The sequence below is a fragment of the Somniosus microcephalus genome, chromosome 6 (assembly GCF_052327205.1).
Source record: "Somniosus microcephalus isolate GS21.2 chromosome 6, FLI_Smic_1.0, whole genome shotgun sequence".
NCBI classification, from domain to species: Eukaryota; Metazoa; Chordata; class Chondrichthyes; order Squaliformes; family Somniosidae; genus Somniosus; species Somniosus microcephalus.
Genome location: NC_140992.1, coordinates 39,438,671 through 39,453,223, shown reverse-complemented (window position 1 = coordinate 39,453,223; position 14,553 = coordinate 39,438,671). Strand labels below are relative to the sequence as shown.

The window sequence follows — 14,553 nt, the reverse complement described above, 5'->3', positions numbered from 1 at the left end:
AGACATGAACCACCATAAAGAACAGAACTGTCACACACTACAGAGCACTGCAGGCCTGCTCCTGTTTTTGAACTGAAGTTGAAGAAGAGTGCAATTTAGATTATTTTATAAATTCTAGGGATTAAGAACTGTTGCTTGGTTCTTGACTTTAATTGCACTCAATTAACAGTAGTTACAATAGAAAATGCAAAGGAAGCAGCAGGAGAAGATACAATCGGGTTCGACTCACGTGATGGGGAGGGGGACATTTAAAAAAAATGTTTTTAATAAAAGGCCAGGATTCCTACTCCTGATCACTATCCATTGACACGTGCTGAAAAATGCATGCGTTGGGTGAGGATAGGATCGAGATGGGCAGTGATGCCAACACTAACTGAGTCTCACTCATGACAATAGGCACTTGGGTGAGGTACAGTCGGCCCACCAGCACCCTTGGAACATTATCCCACTGTCAATGAACGAACGCCTTCTGGGGAGGAGAAAAGCAGTAACAAAAGGGGGGAGGGGGAAGAACACACAAAAGGAGATTAGTACGCAGGTGGATTAATCTGATCCTGCAGTTATTTCTTTATCAGGCCTTGGCTTGTGAGATGTGTAAGACAATTCAAATCTGACAAACCAAAATATGGTTGCAACGTAATCCTTTCATTATGTTCGCCCAAGTCTTTGACACACGCAATGTGTTTAAGCAGTAGCCACACAGAGAAATAAACGCAATTACCCCGTTTTTCCCTGGGTAGAAACATAAACTTTGTCGATTCTTTCGATCCTGACTCTCTCTACAAATTGTTAAGGAAAGCTCAAGATCTTTATAGGTCTAGAGTCACGCACACTGCACTAGATGATTCATTATAGCATGACAAGTGTTATTGTGAACAAGAGCCCAGAAATGAGACACCTCCTTCAAAACACCAAATGCCAACTTGTTTACTATCCTGTCCTACTGTCCCACTTCCTATCTCAAAATAGTCTTGGCTATCTCATTTCACAGCGTGGCGACAAAAAGAAGTCAACAGGCACGAATCACACATCCTGCACGTTCAGCAGAAGCTAAACAGCAGTCAGCTAAATTGTACCCTGCTGCATTAAACCCGAAAGCATCCTGGGAACGAACAACTTTAACCATTTCATTATTTCTATCTACAGTACAAATCCATAAGTAAAAAGCAAAAACCTTAATCATGTGAGATTAAACTTAATCCTATATGTGTATATACACAGCTAGAGTATCTTACAGATGATGGGATAAACTTGTACTCCACCACAGAAACTAACCTTTAGGAGTTACCTGGGGCCTGTATCTCAACTGCCAAAATGTGCGTGTCCCCCTTGCTCACTTCTCTCATGCTTGTGCTGCTTAAGATCAATCAATCTTATACAGTCAAAATACACCTCTCTGCAGAGGTAGAGGGAAAGAAATGAACTGCAGATGGCTGAGAGAATTCTCTCTGGGTCATACTATGCACACAACTTTCTTCTACACTTCCAACCCTGCCATTTATTGCTGGCTGCCCCCATTCTCGTTTTGTTTTTGGTCTGTTGCTATCTCCTACACTTTGTTCCCCTTCCTATGGCTGCTAGTGAAATAGCCAAGCCTGACCTGACCCCACTCTGCCTTTTAATCGAGGCTTCCCCAGTTTTTTGTTCTGTGATTACTCGGTTCCCCTTGCTGGCCTTTTCATGGCTGCCTGCGGAATCCCCAAAACCCGCTTTTCTTTTCTTGTTTTCCTATTGTTATACACAGAGTATCTTCTGACACATCTTACGCAATGCCACAGGAAATTCACTATTATTAAAAAACCTTGTGTGTGTGTGAATATCGTGTTGTAGCGTGCCTTCCCTCCCACCAATCTGATTACAGCACCAGAGACAGCTGTCCTTTCAACCAATCACATCTTTGAACTTCATTCAGATCACGCAGGCTGCTGTTGAGCCAATCAGATCTCAGAACCGTATCACTAGAGACCACTCCCATCCCAAAACCAGCTCAAAAGGTAAATCTTCAACTGTGCCTTCAGCTACCTTCCACAAGATCCTCATTTTCTACTGTTTCCACTTTCCACTGCTCGCCAATAAAGCACCAACAGACATTTTGTTATGTTAAGGACGATATATAAATAGAAGTAATAGTTATTGTTCTTATTGGTTGTTTTCATGGCTGAACCTCTCGCATTCCATCAAACCAAACTGACTGCGGAGTTCCCCAGAAAGCATCTCGCATGGATTTACCAAATTGTCCAACGTGCATGCTCACTAGTTGCCAACGGGCTGACCACATACATGTCCGAGCTCAAAATCCATGCAATAGAGAAATAGAAAAAAGTGTTCCCAGCAGCAGAAGGCGCCTCCAGAGAAAGAGCCTCTGCAGTCTGGCTCCAATTATTCATCCTACCACTGATCAGCCCAGCGGTGGACAGCTCCATTCACCAGACCCTCGCACTCCAGAAAAATATGTGGTACCAAGAGTGGTGAGCAATACGAGGAAGTGGATAAAACCAAAAAATGCATAAAAGCAAAAGCTCTTTTTGTTAAATTGTGCTCATCAAGGTAGAATCATCGAACGATACAGCACAGGAGGAGGCCATTCGGCCCATTGTACCTGTGCCGGCTCTTTGAAAGAGCTATCCAATTAGTCCCACTCCCATGATCTTTCCCTGGGCCCTGCCAATTTTTCCCCTTCAAGTATTTATCCAATTCCCTTTTGAAAGTTATTATTCAATCTGCTTCCATCGCCCTCAGATTCCAGATCATCATAACTCGCTGCAGAATAAAGGTAAGAGATGTCAATGCTAGGGAATGGAACACTTTCCACTTCAGGCACCAGCATCAAGCACTCTCGTTTCAGGTAGAGCAGATGCTGAGTAAAGCTCCCTCCATTCTACCTGAATAATGTGCCTCCAGTCCAACCTCAGAACAGCACACTCTAATGCACTGGTGTGTAGGGTTGCAAAGGGGTGGAAAGTTTCCGGTAAATTTCCGGAAATTTTCCACGGGAAGTTTAGCTTGGGAATTTTGGGAATTTTGCCCAAAAAAGCACATGCTAGCATAATATTGTTTTTTTTGTATTTCTTTCTTTTTTTTCCCACAGGTCCTCTCTTAAAATTACTAACAGAGATGGAATCTTAATTATTAAGGAATTTCTTAATCAATATATGTTTATCTTCTTACTTGGCTTGTTTTAATAATTACAAGTTTTGTGTGTGACTGTGAACAAATGTGTCCTGATTGGTTGGATGAGTGGATGAGCGATTAGCCCCCTCTATTTGTAATATTTGCATATCGAATTGTGATTGGCCTGCAGGCATCTGTAAGACTGCTATAGTTTTTTTAAGATCCAGGTTAGGGGTCCTGAGGGAAGTCATTTTGTTTTCTGCTGATGTTGTGATGATGCAGTAAGTAAATCAGACTTTATACCAAATAAACCAGTTACTTGTTGAACTCTGTTGTCCTTCAATTTAAAATATACAAAATAATACACTATTGGTGATGTAGCGTCGTGTGTGTGCAGGTCATGCTTCCATCACATGGAGCATCAACAAAAATGTACTCACCCTGTTGCAATCGTGCTGATCGACCGCAGTTCGACACAGAGATGAATGCCCTTTATTTCTCTGCATAGAACAATGCCACGTTTACCGTCGGATGTGTGGAAGCATTTTACCCCAGGCATTAAAGATGGAAAGACTGTGTACATGTGCAAACACTGTAGAAAGCCATATGTAAAGAATGCCACAAAGATGCAGCAGCATTTATCCAAATGCAACAACTTCACTCAAAGCTCACAGCAGTCAGCCCAGAGTTCCTCTGCTTCCATTCAAGAAGATGATGGTTCTCATTCAGCATCAGGCTCCTTATCATCAGCAACTCCTGGCCCACTTGGAAGGTTCTTTGATACAATGGATAACCATAGCCAGAAGAATGCAGATGAGTGCCTTGCTCGAGCTGTATATGCAACAGGCTCACCCCTCATGCTCACAGCCAATGTGTACTGGAAGAGATTTTTCAATGTTATTCGCCCTGCATACTGTCCTCCCACCAGACATGCTTTGTCTACTTATTTGCTGGAGGCTGAGTATAACAGAGTCCAAGGAAAGCTCAAAGACACGAAGGACAACAGACACACAGGCACATACATTGCTGATGAGCTGAAAGCGGTCATCAACGATCTTGGATCACAAAAGGTCTTTGCAGTAGTTACTGACAATGCTGCGAATATGAAGGCTGCTTGGGCTCAAGTGGAGGAGGCCTACCCTCATATTACGTCTATTGGGTGCGCAGCTCATGGGCTTAACCTGCTCCTCAAGGACATCATGGGTTTGAGAACCATGGAAGCACTGTACAAGACAGCCAAGCAAGTTGTTAAGTATGTCAGGGGAAAACAGGTAGTTGCAGCAACCTACAACTCCAAGCAAATGACAAAGAACAAGAACACCACACTGAAGCTGCCCAACAACACTAGATGGGGTGGTGTTGTCATAATGTACAACAGCCTTCTGGAGGGTAAGGAGTCACTGCAAGAAATGGCAATATCCCAGTCTGGGGATATGGAAACCACCATCAAGAAAATACTGCTGGATGATGTGTTTTGGGAGAGAGTGGTTAGCAGCCTTAAACTACTCTCACCAGTAGCATCTGCAATTGCTCAGATTGAAGGAGATGACGCTGTCTTGTCAGATGTTCTCAGGCTTTTTACTGATTTAAAAGAACAAATCAGCATTGCCCTACCCACATCCCTGCTGCTCAAAGCAGAGGAGAAGGCAATTGTTCAATTCATACAGATGCGTCAAGAATTTTGTGTCAAGCCGATTCATGCTGCAGCATACATGCTGGACCCAAAGCATGTTGGGAGACCAATACTTTCTGGAGAACAGATCAACAGCGCTTACAGTGTGATTTCTACCCTCTCACACCATCTCAATCTGGATGTGGGCAAAGTTCTGGGAAGTCTGGCAAAGTTCTCTACCAAGCAAGGTCTTTGGAATGGGGATGGGATATGAGAATCATGCAAGCATATCAGTGCACATACCTGGTGGAAGGGACTTTGTGCATCTGAGGCCCTGTCACCTATTGCATCGGTGATACTCCAAATCCCACCTTCATCAGCGGCCTCTGAACGAAACTGGTCACTTTTTGGGAATACGCATACAAAGGTGCGCAACAGGCTGACTAACAAGAGAGTGGAGAAACTGGTGGCTATCCGGGCAAACCTACAACTTATTGAGCCAGATACAGAAGTGTCCACCACACAGCTAGACACTGACACAGAGGAGGAAATGGACACGTCAGAGCCAGAGTCAGAGAATCAGGAGGAGCAATGAGGAGTAGAAGACTCAGAAGACTCATGAGTAGAAGACTCAAAGGGACAAAATAAGGACAAATTACAGGCTAAATAAGCTGACGCTCTTTATTTTATTTTAGATGGGTCTTTTTTGTGGGGGTTCAATAAAGTTCAAAATTATAACCTAAATAAAGTTTTGAAAGCCTGTTTATTTGTATGGAACAGTATGTCTATTTTGACGACAAAGATAATATAAGGGTCAGAGACAAAAACCATCAGTGTGCAAAAAAACTCAAAATTCCCATAAATTCCCAAAATTCCCATGGAAAGTTTCCTCTTTTAAAAATTCCCAGAATTTTGCAACCCTACTGGTGTGCCATTTTTCTCCCCCATTTCTCAGACCAACCGCCCTTCGGCCTCTCTGAGTGACACTGCCAATTGGTGCTGAATTAGGAGCAGTTTTGTGCTGCCTACTAAGAACTGATCTGAGACTGTCCAAATTAATTTTGCACCAGGCCCTTATAGCCAGCAGACTGAGAAGGCTGTCATTCCACCAGTTTGAGTTGGATTTCAACTAAGGTGAAAGCCAGTGTCTAACCCATTGCACCACCCAGTTCCCTCAGATAAGAAAAAAAAAAATCAGCAAAACATGCCAAGAACAATTTTTCCAATTACTAGCACATCGGCCATAGTGTCATACATAGGCCAAGAAGCACAAGGCTGAGAGTGAATGGCAGGCAAAGGGCGAGGCCATTTGTGAGGACAGTGGATTTAAGATAGGACAGGGACTGAGTGGCAGGCAAGACTTCAGGCTTGCTGAGGAGCACAGGCCTGGGAGCAAGTGGAAGGGTGAATCCAAGACACAGAATAGAGCAAGTGTGAAAGAAAAGGAAAGACTCACATTTATATAGCGCCTTTCACGACCACCGGACATCTCAAAGCGCTTTACATGCAAAGAAGTACTATTTGAAGTGGAGTCACTGGTGTAATGTGGAAAATGCGGCAGCCAATTTGCACACAGCAAAGTCCCACAAACAGCAATGTGATAATGGCCAGATAATCTGTTTGTTATGTTGGTTGAGGGATAAATATTGGCCAGGACGCCGGGGATAACTCCCCTGCTCTTCTTCAAAATAGTGCCATGGGATCTTTTACATCCACCTGAGAGAGCAGACGGGGCCTCGGTTTAACGTCTCATCCGAGCACTGCACTGGAGTGTCAGCCTAGCTTTATGTGCTCAAGTCCCTGGAGTGGGACTTGAACCCACAACCTTTTGACTCAGAGTGTGCTACCAACTGAGTCACAGCTGACACTAATGGGAGCTCCAGACAGCTAGCAGGAGGAGGAGGAAGGGACAGGTTCAGGCTAAGGTGGTCCCAGTAGTAGCAGGGCCAGGAATCTGCAGCTGGTGTTATGGAAGTAAGTTAGAATTTAGCTCTTTCTTTTTTATATGTTTGCTGGGCTGCAAGCAAGGAGGTGTCATTGCAACTGAAAGAAAGCCAACACTTCCTTTGTCCCAGTTTTCTGATTTGCTTTTCCACAGTAGAAAGTGAGCCAATCAGAAAGAGAAACTGAAAATTATCTTCTCCTTATTAGATTGGTTCAGTGTTTCTACTGTGATAAAAACAGCCAAAAAATTGGGACATGAATTCTATCTTGAACCACCAAAAATCTCCTACGTGAGGCTTGCTACACAGAAAAAAAAGATTAATTCACATGGTTACTAACTAAAGCTGTCTATTTCTATAGTGAGTTTGAAGTCTGGGTGATACTTGAAACACTCCTTCACTAATCGAGTACCTGTATGAAATGATCTCCTTTATGACATGCTTCCAGAAACAACCTCACCAAACTCCTGTACTGTATTCACAGGGAAACAGTGACAAGAAACATTGGTCTCATAGGTTTCTGTCCCACCCTCTGGAATTGCCTCTTTAAAACCCTTCTGCTTCTTCACCTCTCTCTGCTCCCTTAAGACCCTCCTTAAAACCGACTTCTTAGACCATGCTTTTGGTCAGCCCTCCTCATCTTTCCCTCTTTGGCTTGGTGTCCATTTTACTTTTGCCTCCGTGAAGCAACTTGGGACATTTTTCTACATTAAAGTTGCCATGCATGTATCCGGTTTCTTCGGGAGGACAACAGATTTTTCACCTCATTTCACTGAAGAAGCATTCAAGTGACGGCTTAGGAAACTCTGTGTGGTACAGTTTGGCATTTCACTACAACTATACCTTTATTATAGGCAGCTGGGGTTTCACTTTCAAAATGTTTCCAGTGGTGCTAAAAGCCTATCACAACACTTTGTTAATGAGGATTTAAAATCTGAGTCACAAGATGGAGCTCTCCTCACTGCAGCAAAGTGCTTATCTCAAAAGATAAGCACCCTACTACTCAAAATACAACAAGGACACCATGGGAACTACTGTAACAAGCCCTCGAGCTTTGATCATTTACAAAGATTATCTGGGTAGCTCTGATGGTGGATCATTTTAAAGTGGCTGGCTACATCTTGGTAGTTGTATAAGGATAACAACGTGGACAGTAAATCAAAGCACTATTATTTCAGTAGTAAAGAACATTAATTTTGGGCATCCATGCCAACAGCAAGGTTGTCAACAAGTCCAATAAATCTATTAGACTCTTTCCCTCTTCAATTCCTCAACACACCATTTTTTTTGGAAACAGTGCCTTATTGGAGAAAAATGTGCATTAATTTCTCAAAAATTGAGGGCGGAGGTGGAGGGGAGGAGGCAGCCCTGTAGCTACAACACTGGACCAGTGAAATCTCAATTAATTCTATTTGAATCCCAACTCAACTGAGATTCACTCTGTAGCTTCTCCAAGGATCAGATATGCCCAGTACTGGCTGGAGAAAGATCACTTCTCCTTTTATGCATTAAAGCCCTTTTACAAAGCAACTAAATTGGGGCACTGACCACTTGTCTGAAAATGTCAATGGACTAACCAGGTAACTAGCTAGGAGGGAAAATAAGAAAAAAAAAGTCTATTTAAAATAATCTTTTCTGGTATTAAGACTCTTCATTAACCTGTAGAAGTCGTTCAGAAGTCGTTCAAATTCATGTTTATCTTAAATGCCTACATGGAGAAAGCTGACAACTCTAGCAAAAAGTGAGAAATTATACAAAGCTATCCCTATGTTATTTCTATGCAGACTGTATTACTTTCTGCATAATACTAAATAATATTCTAGTCAAAGTGTGATGTCCACTGCAGCTTTTAAACAAAACATATACAAGAGCAGTAAGGGAGCTATGCAGCATGTTAAGAGGAACAGCTATACCATCTCTGTGTAGGTTGTCACCAGCAATAAGCAAATACCTTGCCCCAATATTTCGGTGACTGCACTCTGCTACCCCTGCAGTAAACAATTGCTGCCCCAATTCAATCTCACCCGTCCCAAATGTCAAGAATATTACATCAGATGCTGGCACAGGACAAGTTCACAACGAACTGGTTTCTTCCAATGGAGCCTGTCTCCACTAAACAGTCTTGATAATCACATTCTGATACAATATTGAAGGAGGAAATTGCTGATTCTCCACTTATTTTTTTTAACCTGTCCTGGAAAACAGACTGAGGGTTATTTTGAATATTATAGACTGTCTACACAAATACTGAATGGAATTCTGTGTGTCTGAATTCCAACTAAATTTGCAGTGACAATTTCTATGGCAACAGCCTTAATGCTGCCCTGGAGGAATCATTAAAATTGAAACGGGGGGGGGGGGGGGGGGGGAGAAACGGTTGGCAAACTTTAACTGCTTTATGAACAATGAACAATTCCTCAGGGCTTCAGCTGTAACACAAATTAACAGGAGGCATCTTCCAATGATTTCTGACCTACAAACACCTTTAACGCGTCTATTTATTTTTGATGGGAACAAAGATCTTTACTCGATAGGAATATTACGGTCACTAAACGGGCATGTATTTCACTCCAATAGCTAAAAGGGGGAAAACAGAAATTATTCAAAGCAAATCATCACATAATGCTCGCCAGCTGTGAACAGAACTTCAGAATTAATTTAAGAAAATAATCAGTGCAAAATAGAACCAAGTGACTCATTTCTCAATCACAAAACAAGCCCATCAATGTAAATTGACTCACGTGATCTGTTCCTCAGCTTCTCTTCTGCAGACAGCTGCAGAATTCATTAACCCTTTGAAGTGCTGTGTTGTCAGGCGAAATACATCCACGTTTTAAAAAAACAGATCAAAACTCAAGCTCCCAATCTATCTGCTGTGCAAAGGCAGCATTATCATCACAAACCAGCCACAAAAGGCACAACCCTTTTTAATTTTGCTAGAGCCAAATACTGTAATAGGACCATGAAGAACCAACTGGACACATCTTCGACTGTAATATTCCTTGAATAAAAGATAAATTGTCATTCTGTTCTATTTTCCAGTGCAAAAAATGCATCTGTCTGCAAGAAGAAGAAAAATTTAAATATACAGTATTTTTAGCCTTTTGTCAAGCTGGAACATCTCATCCCAATGAGCTGGGACTAGAATGTTTCGGAAGCGTGAAAGACAATCGATGTAATGCCCGAGTGCCACATTGCTGCAAGATTCTTTATAGCATGTACTGTTTGCAAGGGCGTAAAATGTATTTACATTACACAGCTATACCTCCTCTTCCTCGCTTGACAGCCGCTGGTATTCCAACTGGTCGCTCATGTCTGGGTGATTTATTTCAGATCTCCACAATGGAACATGTAAGCTGTACTCTCAGTGAGGGAATGTAGCTGTTTTCAAGGATGCTGCATTAACAATGCATTGTTCACTTTCTTGCTGTCCTCCACTTCCCCCTTCCCCTCTGGGTCTCTTCCTCTGTGCTGCAATTTGCAAGTCCCCAAATGTTTCGCACATTTACTGGCACAGCGACACCGCATTAAAAACGCAAACACACACTATGTGTGTGCCCCTCGCTCCCACACGCACAACCTCTCAGACTGCATCAGCTGCTTTTAAACCATTCAGCTTCTGCTTTACTGGTTTAGAGATGCTGCATTAAAAACACATGATCACTCCCTCTGTCTATCCATCCTTTTGTCGTTCTCACACACAACGTAGACTCTCACTATGTATTTCTGTTTCTTGGTCTCTCTTTGTAAAATGCCTTAATTGGTCTGCTTCTTTCCCTTCTTTTTGCAGTCATTCATTACGTATTATTTGCCTCCCACTCTTCGACTCCCTGCATCTGTTTTTTTCCAGCTAGTGTGACTGACTCTGTCCTTTGCCAAACAGCTGTGTGACTGTATGTCCATACACTAGGACACAGATGCACACACAGACAGCAGTGCCGCTCCGTGCTGAGTACTGCCTAGCTCACTGGGAAAATTACCCTGCTTCATGAATGACTTGGGGGAGGGAGAAAGAAGGGGAAACAGAGAGGCCATTCCATTGTACACAGCAGTAACATTGATTCAATCAGAGCTTATTAAAATAGAAAAAGACATTGCTTACAGTAGGAACGACTAAAACAGCCATTCTTTTAGAATAATGAATTCCTTCCACGCCACCTTTACACTGGTGCCTGTTTAGTTTGAATTCTTGGAGGTCAGTGTCTGAAAACTGGCTCCTGATGTTTACAGTGCTAATCCGGTTCCATTAACCCAGCAACAGAATGGTTGACACAAAAAAATGCCATCTGGAGACGAAATAGAATCTGTAAACTTCTTGGCACTGTGAGCATTTCACTGGTTCATTTACCTTGGCTATATGATATACAATTGAACCCAAAACTTAATACTCCTGCAACATCCTGTGCTTTAACAGCAGTGTCACCCATCATCTCATCAAAACATCACCATCAAACTCTGTATGCACAAAGAGAATCAAAACTCAAATTCCCAGCATTATCGTGACAATCACATGTTGTGCTTTTCCAACAAGACCTGCTGTGGACCTGGCATATGAAACCAGGACTCCGTACAATCATTCCATTCAAAAACCAACAACCCTGTGAAAATAAATCATCCAAAAAGTGATCAGCTTTTCTCTCCTCTTATCAACCTTTGGCGAATCAGAGGAATGTGATGGAGCGGAAATCCTGGCCAGCAACCCATGCCAGATTCAACATGATCCTCTCAGCTCAGGTACACTCGCAATTCTTTTAAAAATGAAGTATTTCCAAATTAGGAAGGCTTCAAACATGTTTAATTTCAGAAAGTCAAGACAGCCTGCTGCAAAAATTCAGCTGCAACATTACCACATCGATTAAAACCAAGATTTTACATTTAGATGTTGCAAGCTTAGGCGAGGAGCACACTCAGGAGTTGAGCTCAAAACTTCCAACAGGTGATAGGTACAGGAAACTTTGTGCTATCCGGCACCGACGGGACCGAGCTGTTGCCGTCCCATCAAAACTGCCGGACAAACCAGCGCTAATGTTGAAACATACGGAGATTTTGAGCTCCGTATCTGGCAACAAACCCTGTTGAGCTTTTAAACAGTCGGCCGTACCTTGCAAGCGTCTCTGTAGCTTAGCAACAGCTTCAGCGAGACCTTGCAGAGCTTGACTGTTGAGAAAAAAGCAACGAAAAGAAAAAAAACCTAACGAAACAGCTCCTGATTTTTGCCGGTGGCTCGAGCTTGCCGGACATTTAGCCTCCGGATAACACAAAGTTTCCTGTAACAATACACGAATGTCCACTGTGAAGGAGTATTTTGGGCGAGGCAGTATCAACTGCAGTTACGATCCATGAAGGTACACCTTAAACAGTCTTCCACTGAGAAAGTTACGAACCGCTCAGATGAGGGTCTCAGCTTACCCCTCTCCATGCTCCTGAAATTACCTCATTTCTTAGTGAAGTGCAGTTGGAAGAACTTCCTTGAAACATTGTCTTGAATTTAATTTCTTTTTATAACATGCCCATTTTAGCCTCATTGTTGACACTTCTGTCCACCTGCATCCTATCGCCGATAGGATGAGACAATGGATTGCTCCCGGACCACTGCCAATGTCAATACGGGCAACAGAGGGCACACAAGAGCAGTTCAGTGAGGACTTTCCTGTGGATTCCTTCCTCCATTTGCAAGGAGGTGCCTCATTTTTGATCAATACCTTCATACATAGCACAATTCAAGTCCAGGAATGCATAAAGTGGGGGCATTGAACTTGCTCTGTGGCACTGCATACTGATGCTCCAAGCATGCAGTCCTACTGCACTACTCCACCCTTCTGAAGTTTTTACTTAGCTTGCTTGTACCAGATGGTTGTCCATTTTACAACCCATCTCTTTGGTGGCACAGGCTTTGGGTGAGTATAATGTAATGTAACTCAATCGGCGACATCTGCTTTATGTGAGTTTCATTCAGACCGTTAACACTGGTGTAAAACATCATTGACAAAACAAAAGCAGAGACAGAAATAAATAGTCCAGCAGTCCTGGAGGAATCCTGCTCCAATCTAAATGTAGGTCTGTACCAATAAACGAGGAGAAGCCACAATCGCAAGGTTTTAATCGAATCTGAAACTGGAGTCTTCCTTCCATGTCATACTTCAGCTCAAACACCTGCACTGTAAATGGGGCTTTTAGCGGCTCCGAGCGTCAACATTTCATCCTGGGTTGTGTGCCAACAGAAACAGAGTCCCTGAAGGCAGCCAGCACTGAAATGCATCTGCAGGGGGTTTCTGGAGGTTAATAGGATGAGCTCGTCAGTCATCAAACACAACAGTAAAAATGTCATTGGCTCAAAGAAAAAAAAAATCAATGCACATAGTCCTGGCTGAACTCATGAAAGAATAGATTAAGCCAAACATTGTGATCGGGTGTGCGGAGACTGTGTTCTGAGAACTGCAGACAGATATTTTTATTTTATTTGTCATATATTTATTACACACACACACACATATATATATATACACATATACATATACACACTTCGCTGGCCGAATGAGGTGCTGCTAATGAAGCTGTGCTGGTGGTTACCATGTGCTGATGGCTTATTTGAGTGCATTTCAAATCTATATTTAGGTCTGTGCCAGCTGGAGGACACTCTTTTCAAAACTAAATATAGGTTAGTGTCAAAGGGCTTATTATAACCAGAGATATGTTATTTTTAAATAGCAAACTTTTCTTATTTGTAATGTTCAGTACAATAAAATCATAGCAGTATCCCTGCAGTTACTGAGACAATTACCACACATTCCCAGGAAAATATCTGTCTCGGTGTTAACAATATGCTCACACACTTTCATTATCCCCGTTAATTTTTTTTTACTATTGCAAGTCACATACCCACTTTACCGACAAAATACAAAGAATGCCTCAAGGTTTATTGCAAGGATATGACAAGCAACATGGACAACAGGGTCTGAGCTCACAATGGCAATGTGTACTGCCTTTTACAGTTGCATAGCCAGACTGCTGAGATGACAAGGTCACTATTGGACTGTTTACACTTTTGTTGCTCAAAATAAGTAAGAATCAATTAGCACTGCCTCAAAAGACTTGCCCTGTCCAACTGTGCATGCTGTCTGTGTTAGTGGCTCCTCACTGTTCTATCCTTCAGCTTCCACACACACAGAAAGCAGCCACTTACACAGCACAAAGGGGCAGACTTTGTCAACTACTCCATTTTATAAAACCTGGCATCAAAAACTGCCAGGACAAGGAGCTTGTTTATACAGTACAACACAATGAACATTAATAAAAATGCTCACAAAGGAAAAGGGGAAAGAATATAAAGCGCTTCACAAAACTAATACCATTTATGAGAATAAAATTGCCTTAATTTATCTAATATATTCAATTTGGTACGTGGGGCATGCATTTCATTGAAAACTCATTCTAAGTACCTGTTACTCCTGTGGGTGACGCTGTGATCGATATTTTCAATGTTAAAGGTGTCACACTGTGTAACACACAATAGCTGGTATTTTAGAGTGCAAGTATATCACCCTGTGGTTGCACACTGACCACCAGGGATGGGGAGGAGGAGTGAGAGGATGCCCGTTGAGGAACATAGGAACATGATGTCATTTAGCGCCTCGAGCCTGTTCTGTCATTCAATTAGATTATGGTTGATCTGGACCCCATTTACCTGCATTTGATGCATATCCCTTGATACCCTAACCTAATAAAAACCTGTCGATCTCGGCCTCGAAAACGTTAATTGACATAGCATCCACAGTCTTTTGGGTCATCTTAATTCATCCATCCAGGAAAAAAGCTTGTCCCCCACAACTCAGCACCGATTAAATGATCCCAGGGTTTTACTTCCACTACCCTACCTGGATATCCATT

At 42.4% G+C, this 14,553-nt stretch overlaps 1 protein-coding gene across 2 annotated transcripts in view; it reads right to left on the bottom strand.

Annotated features, from left to right (window-relative positions):
• The window catches only part of tnk2b (tyrosine kinase, non-receptor, 2b), a 135,502-nt gene that overhangs the window by 109,624 nt on the left and 11,325 nt on the right, over positions 1 to 14,553 (bottom strand). The window contains exon 1 of one of the 2 annotated variants that reach the window (XM_085990068.1): positions 9,408 to 10,905. The exons of the other annotated variant lie outside the window; for it this stretch is intronic. The gene's annotated coding sequence lies outside the window, so the exon portion shown is untranslated. Of the gene's footprint in view, positions 1 to 9,407; positions 10,906 to 14,553 lie in introns of those variants that run through there. 2 annotated transcript variants of the gene reach the window in all.